This window comes from Cavia porcellus, unplaced genomic scaffold (genome assembly GCF_034190915.1).
Source record: "Cavia porcellus strain 051 isolate PalLab524CR breed Dunkin Hartley unplaced genomic scaffold, mCavPor4.1 scaffold_6, whole genome shotgun sequence".
Classification (NCBI taxonomy): Eukaryota; Metazoa; Chordata; class Mammalia; order Rodentia; family Caviidae; genus Cavia; species Cavia porcellus.
Genome location: NW_026947489.1, coordinates 80,015,754 through 80,043,255, shown reverse-complemented (window position 1 = coordinate 80,043,255; position 27,502 = coordinate 80,015,754). Strand labels below are relative to the sequence as shown.

Sequence of the window (27,502 nt, the reverse complement as noted above, 5' to 3'; positions counted from 1 at the left end):
ACGGGGCTGGGCAGAGCTCAGGGGCTCCATGCAGCTAGCACAGATGCACCCTCAGAGTGTGGTGCTAGGCTGGTAGATTTCACAACCTGCAGGCCCTGCCAAGTGGCTAGCTGGGCCATACTCCTGAACTATGGAGCTGGAGCCTTGTGCTCTAATGGACAGAGCTCAAATTCTCCAAGTGCCATCAGCTAGGTTGGTCGCTCCCTGATAGGCAGTTCTGGGGCTCTGGGCTGGGCTAGGCTGGGTACCTTCGGGACCTGTGAAGCTGGTCAGATATTCCCGATGGATTGCGCTAGAACACTGGGTTGGGCAGAGCTCAGATGCATCCGCTGTGTGTGAGGCCGAAGCCTTACATCTGGCTGGGCAGAGTTCAGAACCTCTGGGACCCAGGCGGCTAGGCAGAGTCCATTATATAATTTTTTTAGTGCACAGAATGTGAAATAGTTCACAAAAATTTCCATAATTATTTTTTAAGCTCATGAATAATATGAAATGCTTGAAACATAAAATTTAAGAAATAAAATTATGTAAATAATTACTATCAAGTAAAAATATACATGTAAGAGCAAAATCCTAAAAAAAATTATTACCCCTAATGCTACCAACCAAAGAAGTATTATTTTGTTTCTGTACTTTTTTTTTTTTTTTTGGTCTTTTTGAGTCAGGGTTTCATTATGCAGCTCAAATTGGCCTTGAGCTCACCTTGTAGCCTAAGCTGGTCTCAAATTTGCTACAGTCCTCCTGTCTTAGCCTCCTAAATGCTGGGATTACAGACATGTGCCATTATGCCCAGCAATTTCTGTGTTTTAATCCCTAAATAAAAATGAGTGTTCTTGAGCTGGGTGTGATGGCTCACACCTGTAATCCCAGTACTTGGGAGACTGAGGTAGGAGGATCATTGCGAGTTCGAGACCAGCCTGGGCTACAAAGTGAGCTGAGGGCCAGCCTGAACTGCAAGAGACCCTGTCCCAAAAAAACAAATCAAAAAAAGTATTCTTAAAAATGTGGATAAGGGGGACTGGGGATTTAGCTCAGTGGTATAAGTGGCTGCCTGGCAAGTGCAAGGTCATGAGTTCGATCCCTGGTACCAATAAACAACAAAAAAAATGTGGATAAGCAAGCTTTGTGCACTGTGGGCAGCTAACCCAGAATTTGTACATTTTTATTATATTATGTAACAGCCTACAATTCCTTTTTTTTTTTCTTTTAGCTTTCAATTTTTAAAACTCCATCATAACAGGATCACTAAAACTCAAGCTGAACTACCTCAGAAGGGCACAGTGACTTTTGCATTTAATCACATTCATAATTACAAAGAGAGTTGTCATACTAGGTAGAAATTTCCTTAGCACACTGAGAACAAGTGACCAGGAGAATTCTATCAAACAGGAGAACAACTACTCGTACCACTCCTTTTTTTTAAAATCGGTACTAGGGATCGAACTCATGACCGTACCTTGGGCTTATGCCACTGAGCTAAATCCCCAGCCCAGTACCAATCCTTTTTAAATTCCTCCAAAACAAGTAAAGAGGAAATATTTCCAAGTTCATTTGATGAGGCAAGCATTAACCTGATAGTGAAGTAAAAGAAGAACATAAGAAAATTCCCTGATAAATAATAAATTTTATATATATATATATATATATATATATATATATATATGCAAAAATCCTCAATAAAGTGTCAGCAAACTTCTCAGCACTATGGATACTGAAGCAAATTATGAGTTCCAAACCATCCTGGAGCCATGTATGGTGGTACACACCTGTAATTCCAGCACTCATGAGACTGAGGCAGGAGTCTGAGATCAGCCTGGGCTACGTAGCAGATCCTATCTGAAAAAACAAAAAAGAAAAAGAAAAAAAAAAAAAAAAAGCCAGCCTGATGAACACAGATCTTGTATCAAAAAAGGAAAGCTGAGCATAGTGATGCACAGCAAACCTATAATCCTAGTGCTCTGGGAGGCTGAGGCAGGAGGATTACAAATTTAAACCCAGCCTAGACAACTTTAGCAAGACAATGTCTCAAAAAAAAAAAAAAAAAAAAAAAAAAAATGGCCTAAGGAATAACTCAGTGTGCAGGCCCTGGTTCAACTCTTAGTATCCTAAAAACCAAACTGAATTTAGCATCATAGTAAAAGGATTACTAGAACCAGTCATGGTGGTGGCAGCACCTGAGAGGCTGACGCTATGGCTTCAAGTTCAAGGCCACCCTGGGCTACATAAAGAGTTCAAGGCCACCCTGCACTGTATAAAGAAATCCTCTCTCAAAAAACCAAAAACCAAAACATAACAAAAAACTACAGAAATAAGAGGATTGAAAACTGGATGTGGTGGCACATGCCTACAATCCTAGTATTGGGAAGCTGAGGCAGGAGGATCACCTCAAATCCAAGACCAGCCTTGAATAGTGAGACCTTGTGTCATTAAAAAAAAAAAAAGGATCACCAGGATTTATCTAAAAAATGTAAACCAGGCTTGGGGCTGCATATCTGCAATCCCAGCATTCGGGAGGCTGAGGCAGAAGGATCACCACAAATTTAAGACCAGCCTGGATCTATGTAGCAAGACTGATTCAGACGACAACAAAAAATCTACATATGTAATAAGCCATGTTAACACAATGGCAGACAAATATCCTATCGTTTCAATAGGAAAATAAAAATCACTTGATAAAATTCAACATTCTGTGCCTGCTTTGGTAGCAGATATACTTAAAATTAGAACAATACAGAGATTATCATAGCTCCTCGACAAGTAGGACATGCAAATTTGTGAAGTGTTCCATGGTTTATAGAATGAATGTATCTCAATACAATAAAGGCTATGTATGACCAGCCTGCAGCTCATATAAGAGATGATCCAAAAATATGGTGTTTAAAAAATTTTTGGGGGGGGCTGGGGATTTAGCTCAGTGGCATAAGCGCCTGCCTTGCAAGCAGGCAGTCGTGAGTTCAATCCCTGGTACTGATAAAAAGGAAAAAGACAAAAAAAATTTTTTTTTTTTTTTTGCCTTTTTGAAACAAGGTCTCACTACGCAATTCGGGCTGGTCTCGAGCTCACTGTGTAGCCCAGGCTGGTACTGCACTCACAATGATCCTCCTGCCTCAGCCTCCTGAATGCTGGGATTATAGGTGTGCACCACCATGCCTGGCTGGCATTTAAATTTTTTAAAGAAATTTCTACATTAAGCTGATAGTGGTGGCAAACCTATAATCCCAGCATTTGGGAGGCAGAGGTAGGAAGATCACTGTGAATTCAAGGCCCTTTGGGCTACAGAGTGAGATCCTGTCTTAACAAAAAGGCCAGAGATATAGCTCAGTGGCCTGGCAAGTGCGAGGTCAAGAGTTCAACTCCCAGTACCAAAAAAAAAGAAAAAAGACAGTTAAAGACACATTGCCACAAACCCTCCTCAAAATAGCCCCCCGTGCTCTGAACATACTTATGCCATCATTCTTGCTTTTTTTATTTTTTTTATTTTTTTTGGTACTAGGGATCGAACTCATGACCTTGCACTTGCCAGGCAGGCACTTAAGTCACTGAGCTAAATCCCTAGCCCATTCTTGCCACTTTTTTTCTGTGTGTGTGTGTGTGTGTGTGTGTGTGTGTGTGTGTGTTGGGGGGGTACTTTCTAAAGCAGTTATGGGAAGACACTGAGAAGAGAGGTTTTATTTATTTTTTTGTCTTTTTCATTTTTATCGGTACCAGGGATCGAACTTACAACTGCACACTTGCAAGGCAGGCGCTTAAGCCACTGAGCTAAATCCCCAGCCCCCAGAAGAGAGTTTTTATGAGCTATGATCAAAAACACAATGAATGCTACAAAGCTGAGTGGTAAAAACATTAAGGTAGTTAATTTTCCATCCACTTTATTTGCCAGATCTGGGACCATGAGACCTCTGACTCTTCCCCAAAGTCAAAATGACTATAAAAAGTAAATGTTTTAAATTGATTCAAGACGTCGAGACAGACATCACAGAGGAACTAGACATTCATGAAAGAGGACTTTCAAAAACGCTTCAGTAAGTGGCAAGAAGGATGGGATACTTGTGTTTGAAGAAGGGAAAATATTCTTTTTTCTTCTTTCTTTTCTTTTTATTGGTACCAAGGATCAAACTCACGACCACCTGCTTGTAAGGCAGGTGCTTATGCCACGGAGCTAAATCCCCAGCCCCAGAAGGGAGAATACTCTGAGGGGAACTAAAAGCAATGTATTTTTTTTTTACTCTAATAAATTTTTTATTTAAATACACACTGTATTTTTTTTTTTCTGAACAAGACAAGGCCCACTCTTCACACTTCTATTCAATATAGTACTAGAAGTCCTAGCTAATTCTCCACACCAGACACAAATAAATTTAAGGAAAGGGAATATAGCTCAGTGGCATAGTGCCTGCCTGGCAAGCGCAAGATCCTAAGTTTGATTCCCAGTACCAAAAATAAAATAAAATAAAATAAAAAATATATATACATATATATATATACATATATATATATATGTGTGTGTGTGTGTGTGTGTATATATATATATATTACATGAGGTTTAAAAAAATAAAAATTTAAGATGGGGAGGCCTGGGATATAGCTCAACAGCATAAGCACCAGTTTGGCAAACACAAGGGCCTGAGTTTGATTCCTGCTACTAAATAAATAAATAAATAAAATTTAAGATTGGCAACTGTAAAATTCCTAGAAGAAAATCTACATGTAATAGGCTGATGATTTTTGGGGGGAGGGCAGAGCAAAAAAATAAGTAAATAAATAAACTGGATTGAGCCAGGTATGGTAGCATATGCCTGTGATCCCAGCACTCAGGAGGCTGAGGCAGGATGATCCCTGTTGAGTCCAAGGCCAGCCTGAACTGCATAGCAAATCCCTGCCTCAAAAAAACAAAAACAAGAACCAAAAGACTAAAAACAAAACAAAGCACCAGTGTGTATCCTGAAGGAGGGCACTACTAATGCTCTTCCACTGCTTGTTTGCTTGACTGTGGTTGCTGCGGGCTGAACCCACAACCTGGCACTGAGCTGTATTCCTAAATTGCTAATATTTTAAAAAATTTGATACAGGGTCTCGCTAAAATGCCCAGGTTACCTCAAACTTGTGATCCTCCTGCTTCAACCTGCCAGTGATTATTACTGCACAGGCCATGTCCCAGAGTGCTGGGGACTACAGGTGTGTGGCACTATAACCGGCTGGACCTTTTTTTTTACACCTGATCAGCAGTGTTATCTCTACTTGCCTTTCTGTTGATGCCGCTGTTTTATTTTTTTGGTGTCCCTCTTTTGGCCATGCTGAGATCTAAATCTGGGGCTGCATGCTTGCTGGGCAAGTGCTGCTCCAATGAGCTCATTTCAGTTAGTTTTTCAAGATCCCTCCTTTTAAATACAAACCTAGAATCTCATTAAATAGCATGCAAATTTCCTTACACTCTACTGAAAGTTTTGTAAGATATACTTTGAGTTCAAAAGGGGTTTGAAACTCTTCTATTACTCAAAAAGTCTCAAATGTATCTATCATAAGCTTTATCTCTGATTTCCTGAAAAGTACCCATTATAGCCCACTTCTCCACTTTCATACTAACAGCAGCTGGCTAGCAGTCTTGGTTACTCTGCAACAGAAGGGTTTTCAGTAACAACCAATGGAGAACTTTACAAAAAAACCCCACAGGGACCATGTTTACTATTTCCCCTTTCCTCTTTCCTGTTTAGTGTGAGGCGAGACGTTCTGAAGGAACGATGAGTATGTTACAGGCCTTCTCCAAGCAATCCTGAATGTTATTTAATTCCCTGACTTTACACAAATACTAACGACAGGCTCTTAAAATGCACTGCTAAACTCCATGCCAACTTCTCAATCAAATTTTTGAAGTAGCCATGTCCATGAAAAGATGTAAGGAAACTGATAAGCCCTTAGCAAGAGATCAACGAAGAACACTATGACAAGCAACATCTGGAACCAAGCAGCAGCAAGTCACCTGGACATTAAGAAACAGCAAGCACCCTATTCAACCTCTGTGTCTTTTGCCTTGTTTGGTTGATTGGTTTTGGTACTGGGGATTTGACCAGGAGCCTTCACACCAAGCTACAACCCCCGGTCTTTTCAACAAATTCTTTTTTAGAGACCAGGTCTCACTAAATTGCTTAGGCTGGGCTCAAAATTGTGAGCTTCCTGCCTCAGCCTCTCAGATTGCTGGAACTACGGCACCACCATACCTGGCTTTGTCTTTTGCTTTTTTTGTTTTGTTTTATTTTGTTTGAGACAGAGTCTCACTATGCAGTTAAATTGGCCTTGAGCTCACTTTATAGCTCAGAGTGATCTCAAACTCACAGTGATCCTCCTGCCTCAGCCTCCTGAGTACTGGGATTACAAGCGTGCACCACCACACCAGGCTTCTTTAGCATTTTAATGAATCAAGATTTTGGTTATAAACCTGTTTATTTTGCAAGGTAGCCATCAGACAATACTGAAGGCAAAGTTTAAAGAAAATTAGTCAAGGGACCTAAGAATGATTTTCAGATAAAAACTATTTCTTTTTCTCTCTTTCTCCCTCTCTGCATATGCATGTGTGTGTATGTTGCTAGAAATCAAACCTGGAACCTTGCACATGCTGGGGAGTGGCTGTCACTGACCATCCCCAGACCTGCTAATTTTTATTTTGAGACAGGGTCCTGCTCAATTGTCCAGACTGGCTTCAAACTTGTGATCTTCCTGCCTTGGCCTCTTGAGTAGCAAGAGTTCAGGCATGTATCAACACATTAGCTATTTCTCTTCTTTCTAGCCCTCTTTTTCCACCTAAAGTAAAGACTGCTTCTAAAGACATTTGCAATTTCATACACATTCTAGCCAGGTGCGATCATATACATTTGTAATCTGAGTTGCTAAGGAGACTAAGGCAGCAGGATCACAAATCCAACATGGCCTAGACAAGTCACCAAAACTGTCTCAAAAGACACACACAACAAGCAAAATCAACTAATGTCCTTATAGAACTAAATGTCCTTAGCAGCCTACTTTTTTTTTTTTTTTTGTACCAGGAATAACTTAAACCTCCTGCCTGCCAGGCAGGTGCTGTGCCACTGAGCTATATTCACTGTCCACATCCTACCATTTTTGAATTTATTTTGTTCTGTTTTTGCCTTGAGACAGGATTTTCCCATATAGTTCAGGTTGGCCTTAAACTCACAGTGATCCTCCTGCCTCAGCCTCCCAAATGCTGGGATTCTACGTATGCATTCCCAAACCCAATCCATTTTTTACTTTAAAAATATCCACTGGGTGTGGTAGTGCACACCTGTAATCCCAGGACTTGACAAGCGGAGGCAAGATGATCTTCATGAGGTCAAGGACAGTATGGACAGTGAATTCAAAGTCAGCCTGAACTACATAGTGAAATTCTGTCCCAATAGACAAAAAATATAAACAAAAGTGTCCAAATTAAAAAATTTTTCCCATCTATATACTAACCAGGACTGACCCTGCTTAGCTTCCAGATTAGACACGATCAGGCACATTTAGGATAGTATGGCTACAGATTCAATGCTTTCTTTTGCACTTAGAAAATACAACCAGAAAGAGTAGAGCTGTTAGCTCAGTGGCAGAGTGCTTTGCCTGCTTAGCATGTACAAGGCAGCCCTGGATTCAATCCACAGCACCAAAATATGTATAAATAAACAAACAACCAGAAACCAGACTTCACCTTGCTAATTACTATAATTTTACAGTTAGCAGATACTGTTGTGAATGGCATTTACAAAAAAAGAATTGGCCTATTCTTTTTTTTTTAAATCGGTACCAGGGATCGAACTCATGACTGCCTGCTTGCAAGGCAGGCGCTTATGCCCCTGAGTTAAATCCCCAGCCCCCTATTCTTTTTTTATTTCTTGTTCTTTTGTTTCTTTGTGTGTGTGTGTGTGTGTGTGTGTGTGTGTGTGTGTGTGTGTGTGTGTGTGTTTCTGGGAATCAAACCCAGAGCTTTGTGCATGCAAGGCAAGAGCTCTGCCACTGAGCCACATCCCCTTGGTCTATTCTCTTTATGACAAGTAGCAGTGAACTCCAGGGTATGTTCACAGAATTTAAAGCCATAAAAGCTGTTCCTAATAGACCCTTTTAAAATATGATCTTACATAGCTCTTCAAAAGAAGGACAATATGCTTTAATTGTGAGACAGATTTTTACAATGCTTTGACCTCTTGTCTAAAAGAGGTTTGCAAAAGAAATGACTGCAGTTGAGGGTGGGAGTAAAATATGTCATACTGTCTATTAAAATCCATCAAGTTCATACTTTAGCCTTGGGATAACTGCAGCCAAAAACTGTCTTACAAACAATTATCACCACTATCTGCAATAAAAGTTAATTGGACATAATTGAACTAATGCCCTAATCGGAGAGAAGCTGCAATTGGCAAAAAGCCCATTCTTTTGCTCTTTCTATCTGATAGCACATGAAACAGCTAATGATAATTTGTGGACAAACATGAAATTGCTCTCATAGTTTTTCCACTGTAAATCACTCAGCAGTTTCAGCTAATGTTCAACATATCAGACCCGAAGAAAAATCATTAACCAGTGCTTCCTATGATAAAGGTGCATTTTAACAATAACCAACACCATTAAGCCAGAAGGTTGCTGAGAATTATTAATTTCCCCCCTGGACCTCCTAACTAAGAAACTGTGGTCTTATCTCCATGACCAGAGATATGTTCTGTCACTGGCATGTGCTAGTAAGAAGAAACATTGTGCAAAGTTAGAAGCTACCACTATACTAATAATTTATCTTCATTTAAGAGGATTCCTCCTGTTTAAGAGAATTCCAAGAGCTCAGCATGGTGGCACACACCTGTTATCCCAGTACTCAGGAGACTGAGGCAGGAGGATGGTCATGAGTTTGATGCCAACCTGGGCTACATAAAGCAAGTTTGAGGCCATCCTGTACTACAAATAGACCCTGTCTCCAAAACAAAAAAAGAATCCTGAGTAATCTCATTTTTAGATGTGCAGATCGCATTGCATACTTGCTTCAATAACAAAAATTAAATCACATATAAATGGACTTGGGATTTGACAGATTTCTGTTGCCTGATTTGATTTACCTCCTCTTCTACTCAAGAACTATACCCATTCCTTTGGAAATTAATACCAGATTCCTTCCTTTTCAACTGTGTCTAGAGCTCTAGGAAACTAAAAGTAAAGATAGTGTAGATCTCAAGAAGCTGCTTTATTTTACAGAAGAGGAAAATTGGTTTTTACATTTACAGTGACCTGCAAAATAGCAATAGACAGGTACCCTTTTGAAGTAACAGAAGGTAAAAGAAAAAGGCAGGTACGAAGTATTATCCTTGCTTATTTTTTCTTAAGTAGCCTAAGCTCTACTCTGGCAACAGAAGACCATAAGTTAAGGCAATCAGAACTTTAGCTAAGAGCCAGGAGTGATGGCACATGCTTACGATCCTAGCATTCAGGATGGCAAGTTCAAGACAAGCTTGGACTATACAGTGAGACATGTCATGAAACAACAATAACAGAGAATCTTCTGGGATACTTAGCTCAGCATTAAAGCTAGCGAAACACCCTGGAGTTCATTCCCTGCACTGCAGGAAAGAAAGGACACTAATATGAAACTAAGTATATAAATAGCTCAGTCCAGATGTAAAAAAATGAGGAGCTAGGTATGATGGTACCCTATAATCAAAGAAATATGGGGAGAGAGGCTGTTTGAGGCTGAATTGCAAGTTCAAACCCAGCAGGCAACCCAGTGAGAGCTGTTTAAATAAATAAAAGCCTTATGCAGTAGAGGCATCCTTCACTCACTCTCTCCCTCACTGACTCCCTATTATACATCAGAAACTCTGGTAATACTACTGGGAATACAAGGATGACAAAATTTTGGGTAAGTAGGTCACAGTGATGCCCACTTGTGATCTCAGTACTGGGGAGTCTAAAGCATGATTCCAAGTTAGAAATGCTATCTGAAAACAAACACTTTTCTCTATGTCCATACCGCCCAAAAAATGCTTAATCTTGTCAAAACAAAAACTCTGTGTGTGTGTGTGTGTGTGTGTGTGTGAGCTTTCTGAGGCAGGATTTCACTATGAGGTGCAGGCTGGCCTTGAACTTGGTTTTGTAGCCCTGGCTGGGATCAAACTCACAGTGACCCTCCTGCCTCAGCCTCCTGAGTGATGGGATTACAGGCATGCGCCACTATGCCTGGCCTCAAAATTTTAAAAAGTGATGAGGTCAGCTGGGAGTTTATCTCTGTGGCATACACCTGCCTAGCAAGCACAAGGTCATGAGTTTGATCCAAAAAAAGGACAGGACTATTAGCTCAGTGCAAAGACCTTGGGTTCGAAAAAAAAAAAAAAAAAAGAGAGACCTTGGGTTCAATGCTTAGTGACTACCACCAAAAAAACACCTGATTAAAAAAATGTGAATAGGCTGTGGATTTAGCTCAGCAGCATAAGTGCTTGCCTGGCAAGTATGAGGTTGTGAGTTCGATCCCCAGTACCCCCCCTCAAAGTGAATAAAGCCATGTATGGTTGCTAAGAATTTACCAGATTGAGATGGAAAGATAAGGCTAATGTAATGAAAGCCATGAAAACTCAATGATTTGGTTGAAGAAGCACACAATCTGTGATACAGTGCAGAAAGTTAGGTGTACAGAGATCAGCCTGAATTACCAGGATATATTTCACATTAGACGAACAAAATAGCAGGTTAATAGAGCTGGGATGGTTTCACTCTCGTGTTCTTACTATTAAAATGGTACAAAAGTAGACCCAACACCTTACAAAATAACTGTGATGATCATGTGAGTTCATATTTGTAAATTGCTTAGTACAGGGCTTATGTTCAATATCAGTTACAGAGTCAAGCACGGTGGCACACACTTTTAAACTCAGCACTGGAAAGGCTGAAGTAGGAGAAAGAACCATTAAGAGCAGCCTGGACTACAAGATAAGACTTTGTGTCCAAAAAAAAAAAATTTAAAAAGCCAGACACGCCAGACATAGTGTTGCACACCTATGGTCACACTTATTTGTATGAAACACAAACCAGGGATGGCAATTTAAGTGACTATCATGATATGAAGGCAAAAGATGATAAAGATCTCAAATAAGACAGTCATGAGAGGACTTTCATACAAAAGAGAGAAGTGCTTTATCTATGACCCCCAAGATCAATAACAGATTAATATCAGCACTCGGGGAGGCTGAGGTAGAATTACCTTCAGTTTGAGGCCAGTCTGGGTTACATAGTGAATTTAAGGTCAGCCTCAACTACATAGCAAGACACCTGTCTCAAAAAACCAAAAAGAATTCCAACTAGATCACTACTAAACCCAATTTCTAGATTCTATAACTCTAAATCACTTATGAAAGGTTTTTGTAGTTATTAACATGTCTTACATTTGTGGAGAGCTTTACAACTCCTAGAATGCTTTCACACTGACTTTCCCACTTAATCTTTTCAAATGCCCTATAAGCTAGTTTGGGCATGTATCACTAGTTCCATTTTCACAGATACAGAAACTAGAAACTACACAGCCTAATAAACCAGTCTAGGTACACAAAGCTAGGAAGTACCTAGACTGCATCAGGTTTTCTGACACTCTTCTGTGCTACTGCACTTTCACGACAGCCTCCCATGTAGTTCCACTGTTTAAATCCATCTCTATTGAGCCAGTTGTTTCAGTGTTTACGTTTAAAACCAGGAAATTTTTCTATATGTCTAACATGTCTTGCCCAGGAGCTTCAGTCTATTTCTTTTTTCTCTTTAAGGTGAATAAGAGCTAGCTGTTTTCTTTAAACAATACTCTTTCATATTTATATCCTATGTTTATCATTTCTCTTAGACCAAATTATTCCCAATTCCTTGAAATGTTTTCATATTCTTTTCCTTAAACTAGTTAATAAATTCAACCCTCCCAAACAAAAGCTGAGAGAATTTCTTTCAACCAGACCTGTTCTACAAAAAATGCTAGAGTTCTTTTGAGTCAGGCATGATAGCATCCCTGTAATCCCCAGCACTCAGGAGGCTGAGGCAAGGAGGACTGGCCCAAGTCGAGGTCAGTCTGAACCACACAGTGAGTTCAGGGCCAGCCTGATATACATAGTGACCCTGTATAAAAAAAAAAAAGGAGGGGTGCAGGTGTGGTGGTGGCACACACCTATAATCCTGTACTCTAGAAGGCTGAGACAGGAGGACTCCTGCAAACTCAAGGCCAGTCTGAACTACATAGGGAGAGCATGTCTCAAAACAAACAAACGAACTAACAGTGAAATATTGTTTCTGTCACATGGGAAAGCCTTTTAAGCAATAATCCAACAAAGTCATACAAGTCTGCACATACAGCAAGACCGCTGTTTGATGTAATTCTTCACTTTGATGAATACTAGCAATTTCCTAAGCAACAGTATTTTCTTAACTACCTCTGGGAAACAAAGATAAGCAGATATGGAATGGTAGGGAAGTGGAGAACATCGATAAAAAGATTTTTAAAGAGCTACAAAATTAGTGTGCAAAACAAAACAAAAAAAATGCAGGCTGAGGTACAGCTTCACATTACTATGTGCTCTAAGAACAATTCCCCCCCCCATAACAATGAGAAGTTCAGTTGAGGTACCTGTTCAGCTCAGAGATGAGGTAAAAATCAAAATAAAGTTTGCTGTGAAAGCTCCTTGTTCCAATTTAGTTTTGCCAAGGGCTATGGAAATAAGAAAAGGACTTATCTTCAAAGGAAATGTTTCTTTTCTTTCTGGGAAATAGTGTATGAGAATATCATACTCCATTTGCACCGTACCTCACAGGAACTGAACGAAGCCCAAGCACTAAAATCCTTTAAAAAGCACTTTGGTGAATGTACAGCAACACTTGGCAAGACAGGTTAAAACTAGATATAGACTATTCATTAATCCACTGGATCTACTTTCAATTGAAAAAAAAAAATGTTCTGGGAGAATGAGATAAGCAAAAGCAGAGTACCTTAATAGCTACAAAATGTCTTCATAATAGTGAAAAGAACTCCAGCTGAATAGCCTGGTAATACAGAGGGCCCATTCAAGAACCCAGGAAATGTGACTTTTCCATTGGGACACGGTGACCTGGGATGAGCTGCCTTTACCACTTCATAGTCCTGATACCTCCTTTCTTTTGGTGTAGATTAAGTTTACACAGCAAATGTGAAGACAAATAAAATGCAGATGGTGCTTTAGGTTTTATAAGAAATAGAGCACAAAATCTAAGTTATGACTAATAATCCTTACACTTCTCTGAAGCAACAGCGATATTGTTTAAATCATCTCAGTTCTGCAAATAGAATAAAACTGGGCTTTCACTCAGCTCAACATTGATCCTTAAAAGCACTCTGGTACATGCAAAGAATTAAAGAGTGATCAGTCATAAATACTGCCTTCCTGTGCAGGGTGGGGTAGGGGGTACTGGAAATCTGAGGCTTTCACACAGCACTATATCCCAGAGAGCCCTGTTTTTATTTTTTATTTTTGGAGACAGTTTCACTACACAGTTCAGGTTGGCCCTGAACTCACTTTGTAGTCCCCAGGCTGGCCTTGCACTCTCAGCAATTCTCCTGTCTCAACCTCCTGAGCGTCCTCCTAACTGCAGATAGCCCTTTTTATATGTTTTATTTTGAGACAGGATCTCTGTTAAATTGTTGTTGCCCAGGCTGGGCTGGAACTTATAATCCTCCTGCCTCCCAGAGCACTAGGTTTATAGGTTTTGCCCTATCATACCTAGCTTCATGTAGAACCTTTAAAAAAGGTATATTTTGACTTGTGTTCTGAGATAAGAAACAAAGCCGGGGATTTATCTTGGCAGCGTAAGCACCTACCTGGCAAGCGTGAAGTTGTGAGTTCAATTCGTAGTACCAAAAAAAAAAAAAAAAAAAAAGCCACTGAGGTAAGAAACTATAGAAGAGCTTCAAAAGAAGAGTGACAACCAGGTATCATAGCACAAGCCAGTGAGCCTAGCACTCAGGGAGGCTGTGATAGGATAATCACAAATTCAAGCCCAACCTTAGACAATTCGGCAATTTAGATCTCAAAATGTTAAAAATTGGAGTTGGGTATGGTGGCATACATCTGTAATCCCAGACTCAGGAGGCTGAGGCAGAAGTATCACCACCACTTTGAGGCCAGCCTGGGCTATATAATGTTTTCAAGGCCAGCCTGGAACATATAGCAAGACCCTGTCTCTAAAGTATTAAGTAAATAAAATCCTAGGGATATAGTTCAGTGTAAAGGCCTTGGGTTTAACCTCTGGGACAATAAAAACATACATACATACATACATACATACATACATACATAAAACAAGGAGCAGGCAACACTGTCCTACCAACTAGCATTTAAAGAAATCCTTAGGGGCTAGGGGTTTAGCTCAGCGGCATAAGCACCCGCCTTGCAAGCAGGAGGTCGAGAGTTCAATCCCCGGTACCCATAAAAATGAAAAAGACAAAAAAAAAAAAAAAAAAAAAAAGTAAAGAAATCCTCAGTCTCTAACCCTAACTATAATCCCAACCCTAAAACTACAGCTTTAAAGTGATAAGTTGCAGCACTACTTAATCACAACCTGACTATTTAAAATGGATTTCATTTTGGCAAAGGGGTGTAATCATTAGCACATGTTAGTTTGGTAAGCCAAATTCTACAAGATGGCCTTGCTTCTACAAACTCATCCATATATAATGACTGATTTGCATATACAGAAGATGTATATAAAGAAGCTATGCTTCAGAGGTAGGGATGCAGCTCACAGGCAGAACACTTGCTTAATATTTGTCACCCCAGAGTTCAATCTGCACTGAAAAGGAAAAGAGAAGGGGAGGGTTGGGAAAGAGAAGGGAGGGAAAGGGAGGACAAGAGAGGGGAAGGGAGGGTAGCGCAAGAGGGGAGAGGCCAGGAGGGAAAAGAGCTAGTTTATTATGATTTACTTGGAATCTTAGTTCTGCAAAGCACCTCAGTACAGTAAGGTAAAAATGATACATCTCCTCTGCAACCAGGATGTCAATCTTCTGCTCTCAGACACCACAGCTCCAAGTTTTCAGGCCTTTGGGCTCTTGAGCATTAGTGGTGGTCCTGAGGCTTAAGAGTGGTATTTTTGGCTGGGGATTTAGGTCAGAGGCATAAGTGCCTGCCTGGCAAGCGGCAGTCATGAGTTCGATTCCCAGTACCCAAAAAAAAAAAAAAAAAAGAGTGGTCTTTTCCTATCCGTGCCTTCTGGGCACACCCAGACTTGTAATACCAGAATTCTGGAAGGTTGAGGCAAGAAAATGGAAAATCCAGGCTGGGGATTTAGCTCAGCGGCATAAGTGCCTGCCTTGCAAGCAGGCAGTCGTGAGTTCGATCCCTGGTACCGGTAAAAAGGAAAAAGACAAATAAAAAAATTTAAAAAAAGAAAGAAAATGGAAAGTCCAATCCCAGACTGAGCAATTTAGCAGTATACTGAGACACTGTCTCAAAACAAACACAAAAGGGGCTGGGGATTTAGCTCAGCGGCATAAGCGCCTGCCTTGCAAGCAGGTAGTCCTGAGTTCAATTCCTGGTACCGATAAAAACGAAAAAGACAAAAAAAAAAAAAAAGAAAAGAAAAGAAATTTATTCATTTATTTTAGCAGTGGCAAGGTCTGGGCAAGTACAAGTAAGGAGAGAAACTAGCTCTGCAAAGCAAGCTTGGGCCAAATAAAGAGAAAAAGGGTAAGAGAGAACATAAAAATACATGCTGCATCTGGAAAACACGGATATTCATGGAAAGCTACAACAGTCGAAACAAAAAAATTTTCAAAGGGGCTAGGAATGTAGCTCAGTGCAAAGGCCTAGGTTCAATAATCAGTATACCAAAAACAAAAACAGCACCACCAAAAACAAAAACAAAAAAAATCAAGAACTAGACTATATTTGTTAATCAGCAATGAACCCTTAATTAAGAGTTCTGAGTATACCTTGGTAAAGACACTCTCATCCTTTTCAGCTAGGCTGAAATGTAACAAACTCAAATCTATTACTAGATTTAATCTAATCAGCCTATGTTCTCTTCCTGTGCCCCATCAATACCAAAATATAATAAAACTTCAACTTGGTTTATATCTCTTAGATCCACCGTGGGGCTGGCCAAGTGCCTAAGGTACTGTGTTCAGGCTTGTATCTTTATTATTCCTCTAACACCTTACTCTGAATCTTTCTCTTTCTTCTCTGGATTGGTAACATTTTAGTCTTTGAATTCCTCTGACAATCAGAGAAATTAAAAGCAGCCTCTCAAGGTAGAAAGTTTCAAAACAACACAAATTTTTAACAGTTCTTTAGATTGAATATCATAGGGCCTCACACATGCTAAACACGGACTCTACCACTAAGCTACATCCTTAGCCTTCAAATCATTTTAAATCAGCCCTGAAAGTTTCTCAAGAAAATACACACATTAGAGCTGGGGGTGATGTGCATGCCTAAAATCCCAGCACTCTGGAGGCTGAGGCAGGAGGGTTAGGATTAGGGCCTCTGAATGAGGCCAGTCTGGGCCACATAGTGGGAGCCTGCCTCAAAAAACAAACAAAAAATACAGTACACACATTAGATATGTGGAGAAGGAGAGAATTTCAAGACCTTGTCTGGGTCTGGCCTCACTACCAAATCACTGCATTATTTGGCCATTCACAGGACATTCATTAGTTTTTCCCTACTTTGGAGAAATACTAAGAACGATAAGCACATGCTTATTTAATTCCGTGAATAAAAACTATTCTAAAAGTAATAGCTAGAAATGATTCCGGAGTAGAAGAAACTTGTCATAAGCTTTTGAGAGTTGTTATATAATTATACCCTATAAAAATAACCCATTTAATTTCAAAGTATAATATGTACTCAAGGTATCAAAGAATCCCTTTAAGCCAGGCCCAGACTCTTTAATCTTATAAATTTATAGATAATGAAATCTATAATTAAAATTCTGTGATATGCCCAAACAAAGACTGTCCAGTGTTCTTAAACTTAACATATAAAATTAAGTTTGCAGAAAGAAGCAAAGGCCTGTATTCTAAAAATTCTAAAAAGAAAATGACCAAGTTGAATTTCTGCTCAAAAAGAAGAGATTTTAAGTTTGTATCAGAGCTAGGCACAATGGCACACCGGGAGAATCTCAAGTTCCAGCCCAGCCTGGGCAACTCAGCAACTTAGCTCTCTAACAATCAGAAAAATTTTTAAAATAGCTGAAGATGTAGCTCAGTGTGAAGATGCTGGGTTTAATCCCCAGTACCACACGCACATGCATGCACGCATACATACAATTTTTATAAGAAAGGTTACTTTGCTTTCAGTGGCTCTGACAATCTCATAATGTACACAGTATCAGCATCTCAGGAACTAACTCAATGGCCTCTCCCCTTTCACTGCCAGATTGAACAGCTTTGAGGATAATCTCTCCCTCAGTCTCCCAGGGCTCAGTTGGAAGATTCATTATTTATGCCCTCAATTGTTTACTCTGTCCTATTTTTCCATCCTTCCAGACCCAAGGGCAGTGTTATCATTGGCCTGTTTCCAAAATGAATGCATTAGTGCACTGCCCTACTAGTTACAAAACCAAAGATAATCAAACACCGTGCTATCTTAAAATTGGAAAGCAATCTCATCCACCATTTGATCCAGAAGAGAATTTCACGACAATGCTGGCACAAGTTATTAAGGCTACATTCTCCTGGCTGATGTGAGATTCATACATCACTCTGGCTCTTTATTTTGAGACACTAAGCCACACATATGCACATCCAACAGTGATTCTTTTTTTTTTTTTTTTTTTTTTTTTGTCTTTTTAATTTTTATCGGTACCGGGGATCGAACTCACGACCGCCTGCTTGCAAGGCAGGTGCTTACGCTGCTGAGCTAAATTCCCAGCCCCCCCAACAGTGATTCTTAAGGGGCAATAACATTAAAAAGGCATAGGCAGGATGTGGTGGCACACACCTGTAATCTCAGCAGTTGGGAGGCTGAAGCAGCAAATGGCTGCAAGTTTGAGGGCAGCCTGGGCTAAAAAGTGAGTACAGGACCAGCCTGAACTACGTAAGCAGAGCCTGCCTCAAAAATACAAAAAAGAGAGAGACAGAGACAGAGAAAGAAAGGGAGAGAGAGAAAGGGAGAGAAGCAGGCAGGCAGAGAGCTAGCTCTGGCCCTCATCAGAGTGGACTTATAAACTATAGAGGATTAAACTGATTGAGACACAATTTGCCTAGGAACACTTTAGGAAGAATTTCAATAACTCACTAGCAGTCAATTTGAAGACTTACCTAAGTGATAAACAGATTACAGACAAGACTCTACCAAGTCCTCTACCCTCAGGATTCAGATTCACAAGGAACTCAAAAGATTGAGCTTCTAAGAATCAAGCCCTGGGGAAGGAGTTTGTGTTTACATATAAAATGCTGTCTCTGAGATTCCACTAATCAAGTTGAAAAGCTAAAAGTCACCATCAGCCACATATTCACATGAATATGTTCACTGTTCCTAAATAAGTCTTTCCCTTTAGAAAAAGCATTCCCAGGTCTTTTTTTCCTCTAGTATTTTCTCACCTTGAGTAAGCATTTTCCGATTCCAAGCCTCAGAACACTCACACCAATTATTTTGAGAATTAAGCAATGCCAAGGGCCCAATATTTTCTTTTTCCTTCTCAAGGGGATCATTTTATGTGTCTGATACCAGTAGGGGATTAGGTTGGAGTCTCTTGTTAGAACACAGGGCCCTTATTCTTAACACTCTAAGCTGTGACTCACAGAAATAAACAGGATGGATAAAAACAGACTGCTAAAGAAAACAGAATCAGTTACTTTAACTTCAATAGCACTATGTCTCCTCAACCTAAAGAAATGTAAAAAGTCAAGGCTTTAATTATTCTCTTGAAGAGGACCAAACTTAAAGAGGTTCCATGCCCCTTTAAATGGTATCTGGGAATCAATGTAGATCTATGAATAGTTCTATAGATAGCCTTTTGTCTCTTGGGAAGAACTATTTGGGGAACCACAAGCACTTCATTATGTAAAGTATATATTCATTACACAAATCAGAAAATAAAAACAAGCAGGGTATGGTGATACACACTTGTAATCCCAGCACTTAGGAGGCTGAGGCAGGATGCTCTCTCCAAACTGTACGCCAATGTTGGCTACATAGGGAGTTTTAGGTCAGGTTGAAAAACAAAGCAAGATCCTGTCTCAAAAATAACAGTAACAAAACAGGAGCTCACCTGGGGAGCTGATGGTGCACACCTATAATTCCAGCACTCTGTGGGGCTGAGGTAGAAGGATCACAAATTCAACTCCACCTTCAGCAACTTAGCGATTTAACAAGACCCTGTCTCAAAAGTAAAAAAAAAAAAATTTTCTGGAACCGGGGATCAAACTCATGACCTTGCCCTTGCCAGGCAGATGCTTATGCCACTGAGCAAATCCCCAGCAAAAGTAAAATTTTTTAAAAAGCACTGGAGATGTAGCTCAGTTCATACATATTTCAAAAATAAAGTGAGTAACAGGTAATGTAACTTTATAAAGTATATTGCCAGGCATGGTGGTGCACGCCTGTCATCCCTGCACTCAGGAGGCTGAGGCAGGAGAACCTCCATGAGTTCAAGGCCAACCTGAATTACATAGTGAGGCCCTATTTCCAAAACCAAACAAAACCTTATTAAAACCATGGGAAAAGAAACCACCCTAGGATATCTAAGAGGGCACCTTGCTTTTTGGTAAAGACAAGTTGAAGCACTACAACCTCTAAGTTTTTAGGAGAGGGTCACTTGCTACATCTTTGATATCAGAGTGCACTTTGTCTTACATGCTAGGTAGTTGTCAAAGCTTCAATCAGTGACTTTTTCCATTTTCATTTTTATTGGTACCAGGGATCGAACTCACGACTGCCTGCTTGCAAGGCAGGTGCTTATGCCGCTGAGCTAAATCCCCAGCCCCCAAATCAGTGACTTTTAATAGTTCATTCTCAGTAACTAGTTAGGTAAGACAATGAGGAGGGAATTCCCTTTCCTCCCAATTTAAACATGACTCACAGAAACTTTAGGGACAAATAAGCAATAAACTAAAACCCCAAAATCCAATGTATGATTACTATCAATGTACTCCCCCCCGCCACAATCCTATTTTAAGGTTTCTTGATTTTTTTTTTTTTTTTTTTTTTTTTTTTTTTTTGTCTTTTTGAGACAGGATCTCACTATGCAGTTCAAGCTGACCTTAAGCTCACTTTGTAGCTCAGTCTGGTCTTCAACTCACAATGATCCTCCTGCCTCAGCCTCCCAAGTGCTGGGACTACAAGCATATGCCACCATGCCTCGCTGGCTACTTAAAATTTTTTTTGTGTGTATACACACATATACATGTGGAGAGAGGAAGAGAGATGGATTGATTCTTGATTCCCAGTTGTTTCTGTTTTCACAACTTCACAGTTTCTTATCTCTTCAGCCTTGGGTGGGAGCAATACTGGGGTCTGAACCCAGACCCTCACTCTAGAATACAAGGCAAGTGCTCTTCTTAGAGCTACATTGGCCAGAGTTTTGTTTTTTTCTTTTTTTTAGACAGGGTCTCACTGTGTAGTTCAGGCTGGCCTTAACTCACAACAATCCTCCCTGCTTCAGGCTCTTGATTACTGAGATTACAAGTGTGCGCCAGCAACACTACACCAGGCTTTTTAAAATTCTGAGACAACTGGCAGGGCTCAGTGGTGCACGTCTGAAATCCCAGCACTGGAGAGGCTGAAGCAGGAAGATCGCTGCAGGTTTAAGGTCAGCCTAGGCTACATAGCGAATTCCAGGCCTGCCTGCACTACATAATAAGACTCTGTCTCAAAAAACCAAACTAAGTAAAATAAAATTCTGAGATAGGGTCTCTCTAAATTGCCCAGGAGGGCTCTAAGTAGGTGATTCTAAAACCTCGGTTTCATTAGTGGCTGGGATTATAGGCATGCACCACCACACCTGCCTCCTGTTCTTTGTAAGAGCTGTTTTCACCCAAATTACCTCTGATTAGACAGCCAATAAATTAATGCAAAAAATGTACTTATCCAGGTAAAACTGTAAGGCAGCACTTGCATACCAATTCTCTTCAAAACTGAACTCCAGTTAGAACAATCTTTGGAAAGTGTATTATAAAAATAAACTCTGAATAATTACTGAATAATTTACCAAACTATCACCAAAAAATGGTATTCATCCTTTTAACAGTATAGCTCTTCAATAATCAACAGTGAGATAAAACTGGTTCAATACCTTTGCTTGAAAATACCCAGTTAAAGCAAGAGTGCCGTCAACATTCCCACTCAATATACACACACGTTTTGTTTTTAAACATCATTTAGGCTTGCTTGCTCTCTCTACCTCTCCGTCTCTCTTTTTCCCTTTTGTCATCTTGAGACACTCAGCTATATAGTTCAGGCTGGCTCTGAACTCCTTTTGTAGCCCAGGCTGGCCTCAAACTCTAAGCGATCCACTCTCAACCTCTGAGTGCCTGGATTACAGGTGTACCACCATACTCAGCTTTGGGAATTCTTTTTTTTTTTTTTTTTTTTTTTTTGGTAACTTTCCTCTCAATCTAAAACATACATAGACGTTCCTGATTTGAACTGGAGTTACAAGCCCTTTAAGTAATAGAAACAAAGGCACTTAAAAGAGCGAAATATTTAAATTATAGGACTAGGGATTTAGCTCAGTGGCATAAGCGCCTGCCTGGCAAGTTCGAGGTTGTGAGTTCCATCCCTGATACCAGAAATAAATACATTAATTAAATAATTAAATGTAATGATACACCCACTCAAATTCACAGTTTGGGGAAGGGAAACTTAAAAATCTGTAAAGTCCATCTAGATCTTTGCAGATTTGGTTATGGTTTTTTAAGATAGAAGGTATTCCCTCTCAGAACCTATGAATATAAAGAAACAGGTTAAAACTTTCGAGTTTCAGTAACAGAAAGGTAAGTTTGTCCACTCTAGTTAGGTTTCTCCAACAGGACACCAAATCGTACCAAATGTACTAAGGGAAGACACTTTAGCAGATTAATCATCCTTGACAGGAAGTGCCCCCCTTTTCACTACAACTCCCTTTCCTTTCCAATTGTAGTGCTGATTAAGGCAGTCCAAAAGAGGAAAACGATTAAGACAGCCTTAGAGGATAAGCATCCTGTCCAGTTCCCAAAACTCACAGCTTTTTTGTTGTTGTTGTTGTTTACTACACCTAATGTCACCTAAAGAAGATCCTCTTCTCTTTCTTTTCTTCTCTGTCCATTTTACTACTCGACACATCAGTAAAAAGAGATTAAGACTCCTGCATCTCCTTACCCAGCAGCAGAAGTGAGATGGTGGGAGGAAAAGGATGAACGGTAGACCTGGAAAATCAAATGAACTGATAGGATATGGAGATCTTACTTCCCACTTCTCAATGCATTTCCCCTTTTCTCACAAGGTTAAGTCGACTGAAGTCGGGATCCTGTTAGAAACAGCACGCGCGCGCGCGCGCACACACACACACACGCACACGCACACGCACACGCGTGCACACACCTTGCGCCCTGGAAATGAGGTGAGGTTCGCTCCGCTGCACTCTCGATGGGGCTCAGAACTCGGCCCCGCACGCCTGGGACACCTGAGCCCAGCCTGCCCCAGCCCAGGGAGGACAGACGAGAAGGGGCTTTAGAGGTCTTGGCAGGGGGAGGGGGAGACGGCTACTCCGGGTGCCAGGCTCTCAGAGCGCAGCACTCCTCGGTGCCGACACCCCCTCCCCCAGCCGGCTGCCGCTCGCTCGCCCTCGCCGCCGGAAGCCAGCCCCGCCCCCCAGCTCTGTCCCGGCTCTCGACAAGCACCCTCCCATCTGCACAGCCAATGGCGAACAAGGAAACCAACAGAGCGACTCACCACGCAACCAACCGGGGAGGCCCACTGGGAGGTCAGCCGCCAGGGATAGGCCAGCTACCCGCGGCCTCGGCTCTGGCCCGGCTCCTCTTTGTTAACGCTGCCCCCATCTCTTTGGGCCCCCACCCCACAGCTGTGAGCCAAGCGTCCCTCTGCTGGGCCAGGTGATGCCAAGCCCCTTCTCTTGCTCTCCTGCCCACTCTCTGCCTGAGTATTGAGTGACTGGCTCTCTAGCTGGTAGAACCTCCCAGTGTCTCAGACTTCCAAAGAAACTGCCACCAGGAGACACTCCACTAAAAGGATTTGTCTCCAGGTGGTTCTGCCCAGCTCTTTTCTGACTCATCAACTGCACTGGCTCAAAACGGTGGACAGATTTAGGTTTACATATTAAATAACTGCACACATTAGTTCTCCCTGTCAGAAACTCTTGCTTCCCGTGACATAGAAATTAAGGAATGGGGGGATTCATAAATTATATATCTGAAAGTTGACAGGGTGGAGGAGGGAGCACATCAAATTACAAAACACAAAAGCAAACATACACAGAGTTGGTTCCAATGTGTGTCAGATATAAGGCATCTACATCCAATTCAATCCAAAAAATTACTCCCTTCACAGGCTTAAGCAAAATTAGGACACAAACACCTAGATTTCCTTCAAATCACATACACAGTATTTGTATATACTCTCAGCAACGACAGGCCACTGTGAAACTGGTAGTCTGTATCCAAATTTTAATCATTGAGGTCAGTGTTAGGGGAAATATTTCGGGATGGAATGTACTAAAGATTGTAGTATATTTTGCTAGACGTGGTAGTAGAGAATATAATTCACTCAAGAAAAACAGGGTTGGGGCATAGCTCAGTAGTCGGGCAGCCTGCTTACCATGGGCAAGCCCTGGGTTCCATTGCCACACCAAAATAAGGTGGCCAGAGAAGGCTACTACATAGATTGTTTTTGCTTTTTGGGTCCTGGGGAGACAGAACTCACTGAGCTGCATCTCCAGCACGCACATATATACACACACACACCCTTATTTGAGACAGGTTTTCACTAAATTACCTAAGATGGGCTCTAACGTGATTTTTCTCCCTCAGTCTCCTAGGGTGTTAGGATTATAAGTGTGCACTGCCACACTTGGCTCTAGATTGTCATATTTTGTTGCCAGAGTTATTCCAATTGCAGGATATTAAATATCTATACTGCACACAACAACCTGCCTATTCCCTATATACTACTATTATTTAAAACAAAATAAGAGGTGGGGGTGTAGCTCAGTGATAAAGCACTAAGCTCCACATACACACACAAAAATAAAATAAAGACAACACTAAGTTTTAATAGTTCCTTCATATGTGGAGCTCAAAATATTTCTCATATAATAGCCTCAAGTCAGGCATGGTGACACAAGCCTGTAATGCCAGCACTCAAGAGGCAGAAGCAGGAGGATCACTGCTACCCAGTGAGGTCAGCATGAACTTAATTGTGAGACCCTGTCTCAAAAAGGTGAGGGTAGGGTCTTCCTGGGAGAGAGAAAAAGATGTTATCATAGCTGCTTTTAAAGCCAGCTCAAAGCTAGACCTGGTGCTGAATGCCTGTAATTTCACCATTTGAGGATGTTGAGGCAAGAGGGTAACAAATTCAAGCCCAGTGTGGGCAATTTTGCAATTTAGTGAGACCCTGTCTTAAAGAGTTGGAGGGGCTGGGGATCCAGCTCAGCGGCACAGTGCCTACCTAGCAAGCACAAGGTCCTGGTTAGATTCCCAGTACCAATAATTGAAAAATAAAATAAAGGGCTGGAGATAAGCTCAATGCAAAGGCTCTGGATTCAATTCCCAGCATGGGCAGGGAGAGGCTTATTTTTCTAACCTGAGTTAAAACAGTGAGCTAGTTTTGTGTTTGTGTGTACCTGTGTGTGTTGGAAGTTTACCTGAGAAAGTAAAAGTGAAAAAACTGGCTTTGCAAAGTGAACTTGGGCAGAGTAGAAAGAAAAAGAAGGTAAAAGCAAAGAGAAATGTACAGGATATGTCTGGGAAACCAGGCTATCATGGAAAACTACAATAGCTGGGCTAGCTTGTATTAATTAGGTTCCATATTAAAAGAAAAAATGTGAAATTTTAAAATTATTTTAGATTTTGACAGACTGTATTAAACAATAATCTATTTCTACCCCTTGCTACCTAGCCTTGTCTTGAACTTCTGGGATCAAGCTCCCAGTATCTGGGTAACGAAGCATTTGCATCTTTTTTTCTTGTTTTAAGTGGTAGGACCTGAACCCAAGGTCTTTGTCATATAAGGCGAGCACTATGCCATCAAGCTGCACTTACAGCTTATTTTTAAAGCATGCATGAATATTACATATGACTGTAGGTTCAAGACCAATCTGCCAACATGGTAATAACTGAATGGAAGACAAAAGGGGACTGATAACTTTTTTGATATTTGTTTTATCTTCAACAAGATTTTAACTGGGTGCGGTGGCTCAAGCCTGTGCTCCCAGCACTTAGGAGCAGGAAGATTAGTAGGCATTTGAGGCCAGCATGGGCTACACAACGAACTCAAGCCAAGCCTGAACTATATAGCAAGACCCTGTCTCAAAAATAAACAAACAAAACATTTTTAAAATTTTGGGAGGGGAACTGGGGATTGTATCCAGGGCCTTTACACTGAACTACATACCCAATCCTTACTTTTAGGGTCTAACTTCCAGGCTGTGCTGTGCTCAAATTTGTGATCTTCCTGCCACAGTCTGCCAAAGTGCTGGGATTATAGGACTGTGCCACCAGACCCAGCATAATTTTGTAATTTTTAAGTGAAATCGCAGATTTTTTAAATTGTCCTTAAACCCTATGTTAAACATCTTACTCTTATAATGAATAAAAGATATTAAAACACAAACATCTCTCATATGGAAAAGTGTTAACATCAAGCTGGACTGAAAACTAGTTAACATCTGTCCAGTCAGTTTGTGCATTATTTCTTGAGTATGTTATTCTGCAAATGTCTCTAATGGCTTTACAATAAGTAAAAGTCAAACAAAAACAAAAAAATTGGCCAGATGAGCTATTTCATATCTATAATCCCACCATTACTCTGGAGACTGAAGCAGGAATATCCTGAGACAAGGCCATCCTGAGGTACATAGCAAGTTCAAGGCCAGTTTAGACTACATAATGAGACCCTGTCTCAAAAAGCAAAAATAAACAAAATAATTGACTTTGACACTTAATTTACTCCAATTTTAAAAAGTACAGTGTCCAACACAAATAATAAATATAAAACAGTAACAATGCTCTAAGATGAAAGAATAGCCACGCACTCTTAAAAAGGCCAACTCCAAGACACAGAGAGACTGTACACACCTATAATCCTGAAACACGGAAGGCTGGGATAGGATTGTTATGAGTTTGAGGCCTGGGCTACATAGGGAGTTCAAAACCAGCCTGAGCAGGGCATGGTGGCACATTCCTGTAATCCCAGCACTCAAAGGCTAAGGCAGGAAAAACACTGCAAGTTCGAGACCAGCCTGGTCCCAACATCAGTCAGCCTGAACTACACAAGACTGTTTCAAAAAAAACCAAAAACCAGACTGAACTACATAGTGAGACCCTGTCACATAAAAACAAACAAAAAAACCACCCACAGACTTTATAACTCACCACTCACTAGTTAAAAACAGAATCAAGTCTGATCATCCTCCCCAAAAAAGTAAGCCTTCTAGCTATTATTTGACATTCTTTTACAGTTGGTTTTGCTTCTCTCTGTGTTTGTTGGGCTTTCTGGGCATGAGTGTGTGCATGTGCACGTGTGCAACTTGCTACTGTACTTTCTCTTTCAGACACTAGAGGAAAATGTGAAACCCACTCACTGTATCTGGGATTTCATTTTGTTCACTCATTCACAAATGTTACCAAACATTTATTTATTACCCTGCATGCCAGAAACAGACCCCAGAACAAAAAAAAAAGTGAGATATGGATGGTACTTGTCCCCACCACTCTGGAGGCTGAGGCAGAAGGATTGCCTGAGCAATCATGTTTGACAACAGCCTGGACAACACAGCAAGATTTTATCTTAAATAAATAAACAGTAAAAATTTGTTTTGTTTGTTTATTTCTCTGACATCAGGGAACACACAAGAGTAGAAACAGTAACCCTAGTCTTTGGAAGACTTCAGGTTTGACACAGAACAGGAGAAATTATTTCTTCTGACCAAGGGTAGAAAATGTGTCCATATAATAATTCACCTTAGACAAATCAGCCTACCCAAAATGACTTTTCCATTACCAATCTGCCTCATTTTAAATCTAAATGGAAATAACCTATACCTAGATGGTATCATTAAACTGCTCTCTGTATAAAGTAAAAGCATTACCTAGTCAGGAAGATTTGCTAAAACCACCAGTCAGCTAGGTTTGAAAAATCAACTGTACTCAGTTTAAAAGGCACAAAGGTAAAAACACAACTGCTTAAATGATAATATAGAAACAATGGTTCATGGCTATATTCTCAGCACCTGGGAGACCGAGGCAGGAAGATTGCATGCATTCAAAGCCAGCCTGGGCTACCTATTGAGTTCAAGCCCAGCCTGAAATACAATGCAAGAC

The 27,502-nt window shown here is 40.6% G+C and overlaps 1 protein-coding gene and 1 pseudogene across 13 annotated transcripts in view; one reads left to right on the top strand and one right to left on the bottom strand.

Annotated features, from left to right (window-relative positions):
* The window catches only part of Fam222b (family with sequence similarity 222 member B), a 74,806-nt gene that overhangs the window by 21,657 nt on the left and 25,647 nt on the right, over positions 1 to 27,502 (bottom strand). For 2 of the 13 annotated variants that reach the window (XM_063251161.1, XM_063251166.1), the window contains exon 2: positions 1,767 to 1,836. The exons of 6 other annotated variants lie outside the window; for them this stretch is intronic. The gene's annotated coding sequence lies outside the window, so the exon portion shown is untranslated. Of the gene's footprint in view, positions 1 to 1,766; positions 1,837 to 19,239; positions 19,259 to 22,325; positions 22,497 to 22,547; positions 22,791 to 27,502 lie in introns of those variants that run through there. 5 more of the 13 variants (XM_013152141.3, XM_063251167.1, XM_013152139.3 and 2 more) reach the window with 4 other exon arrangements.
* LOC111756836 (U6 spliceosomal RNA) lies at positions 2,694 to 2,794 on the top strand (annotated as a pseudogene).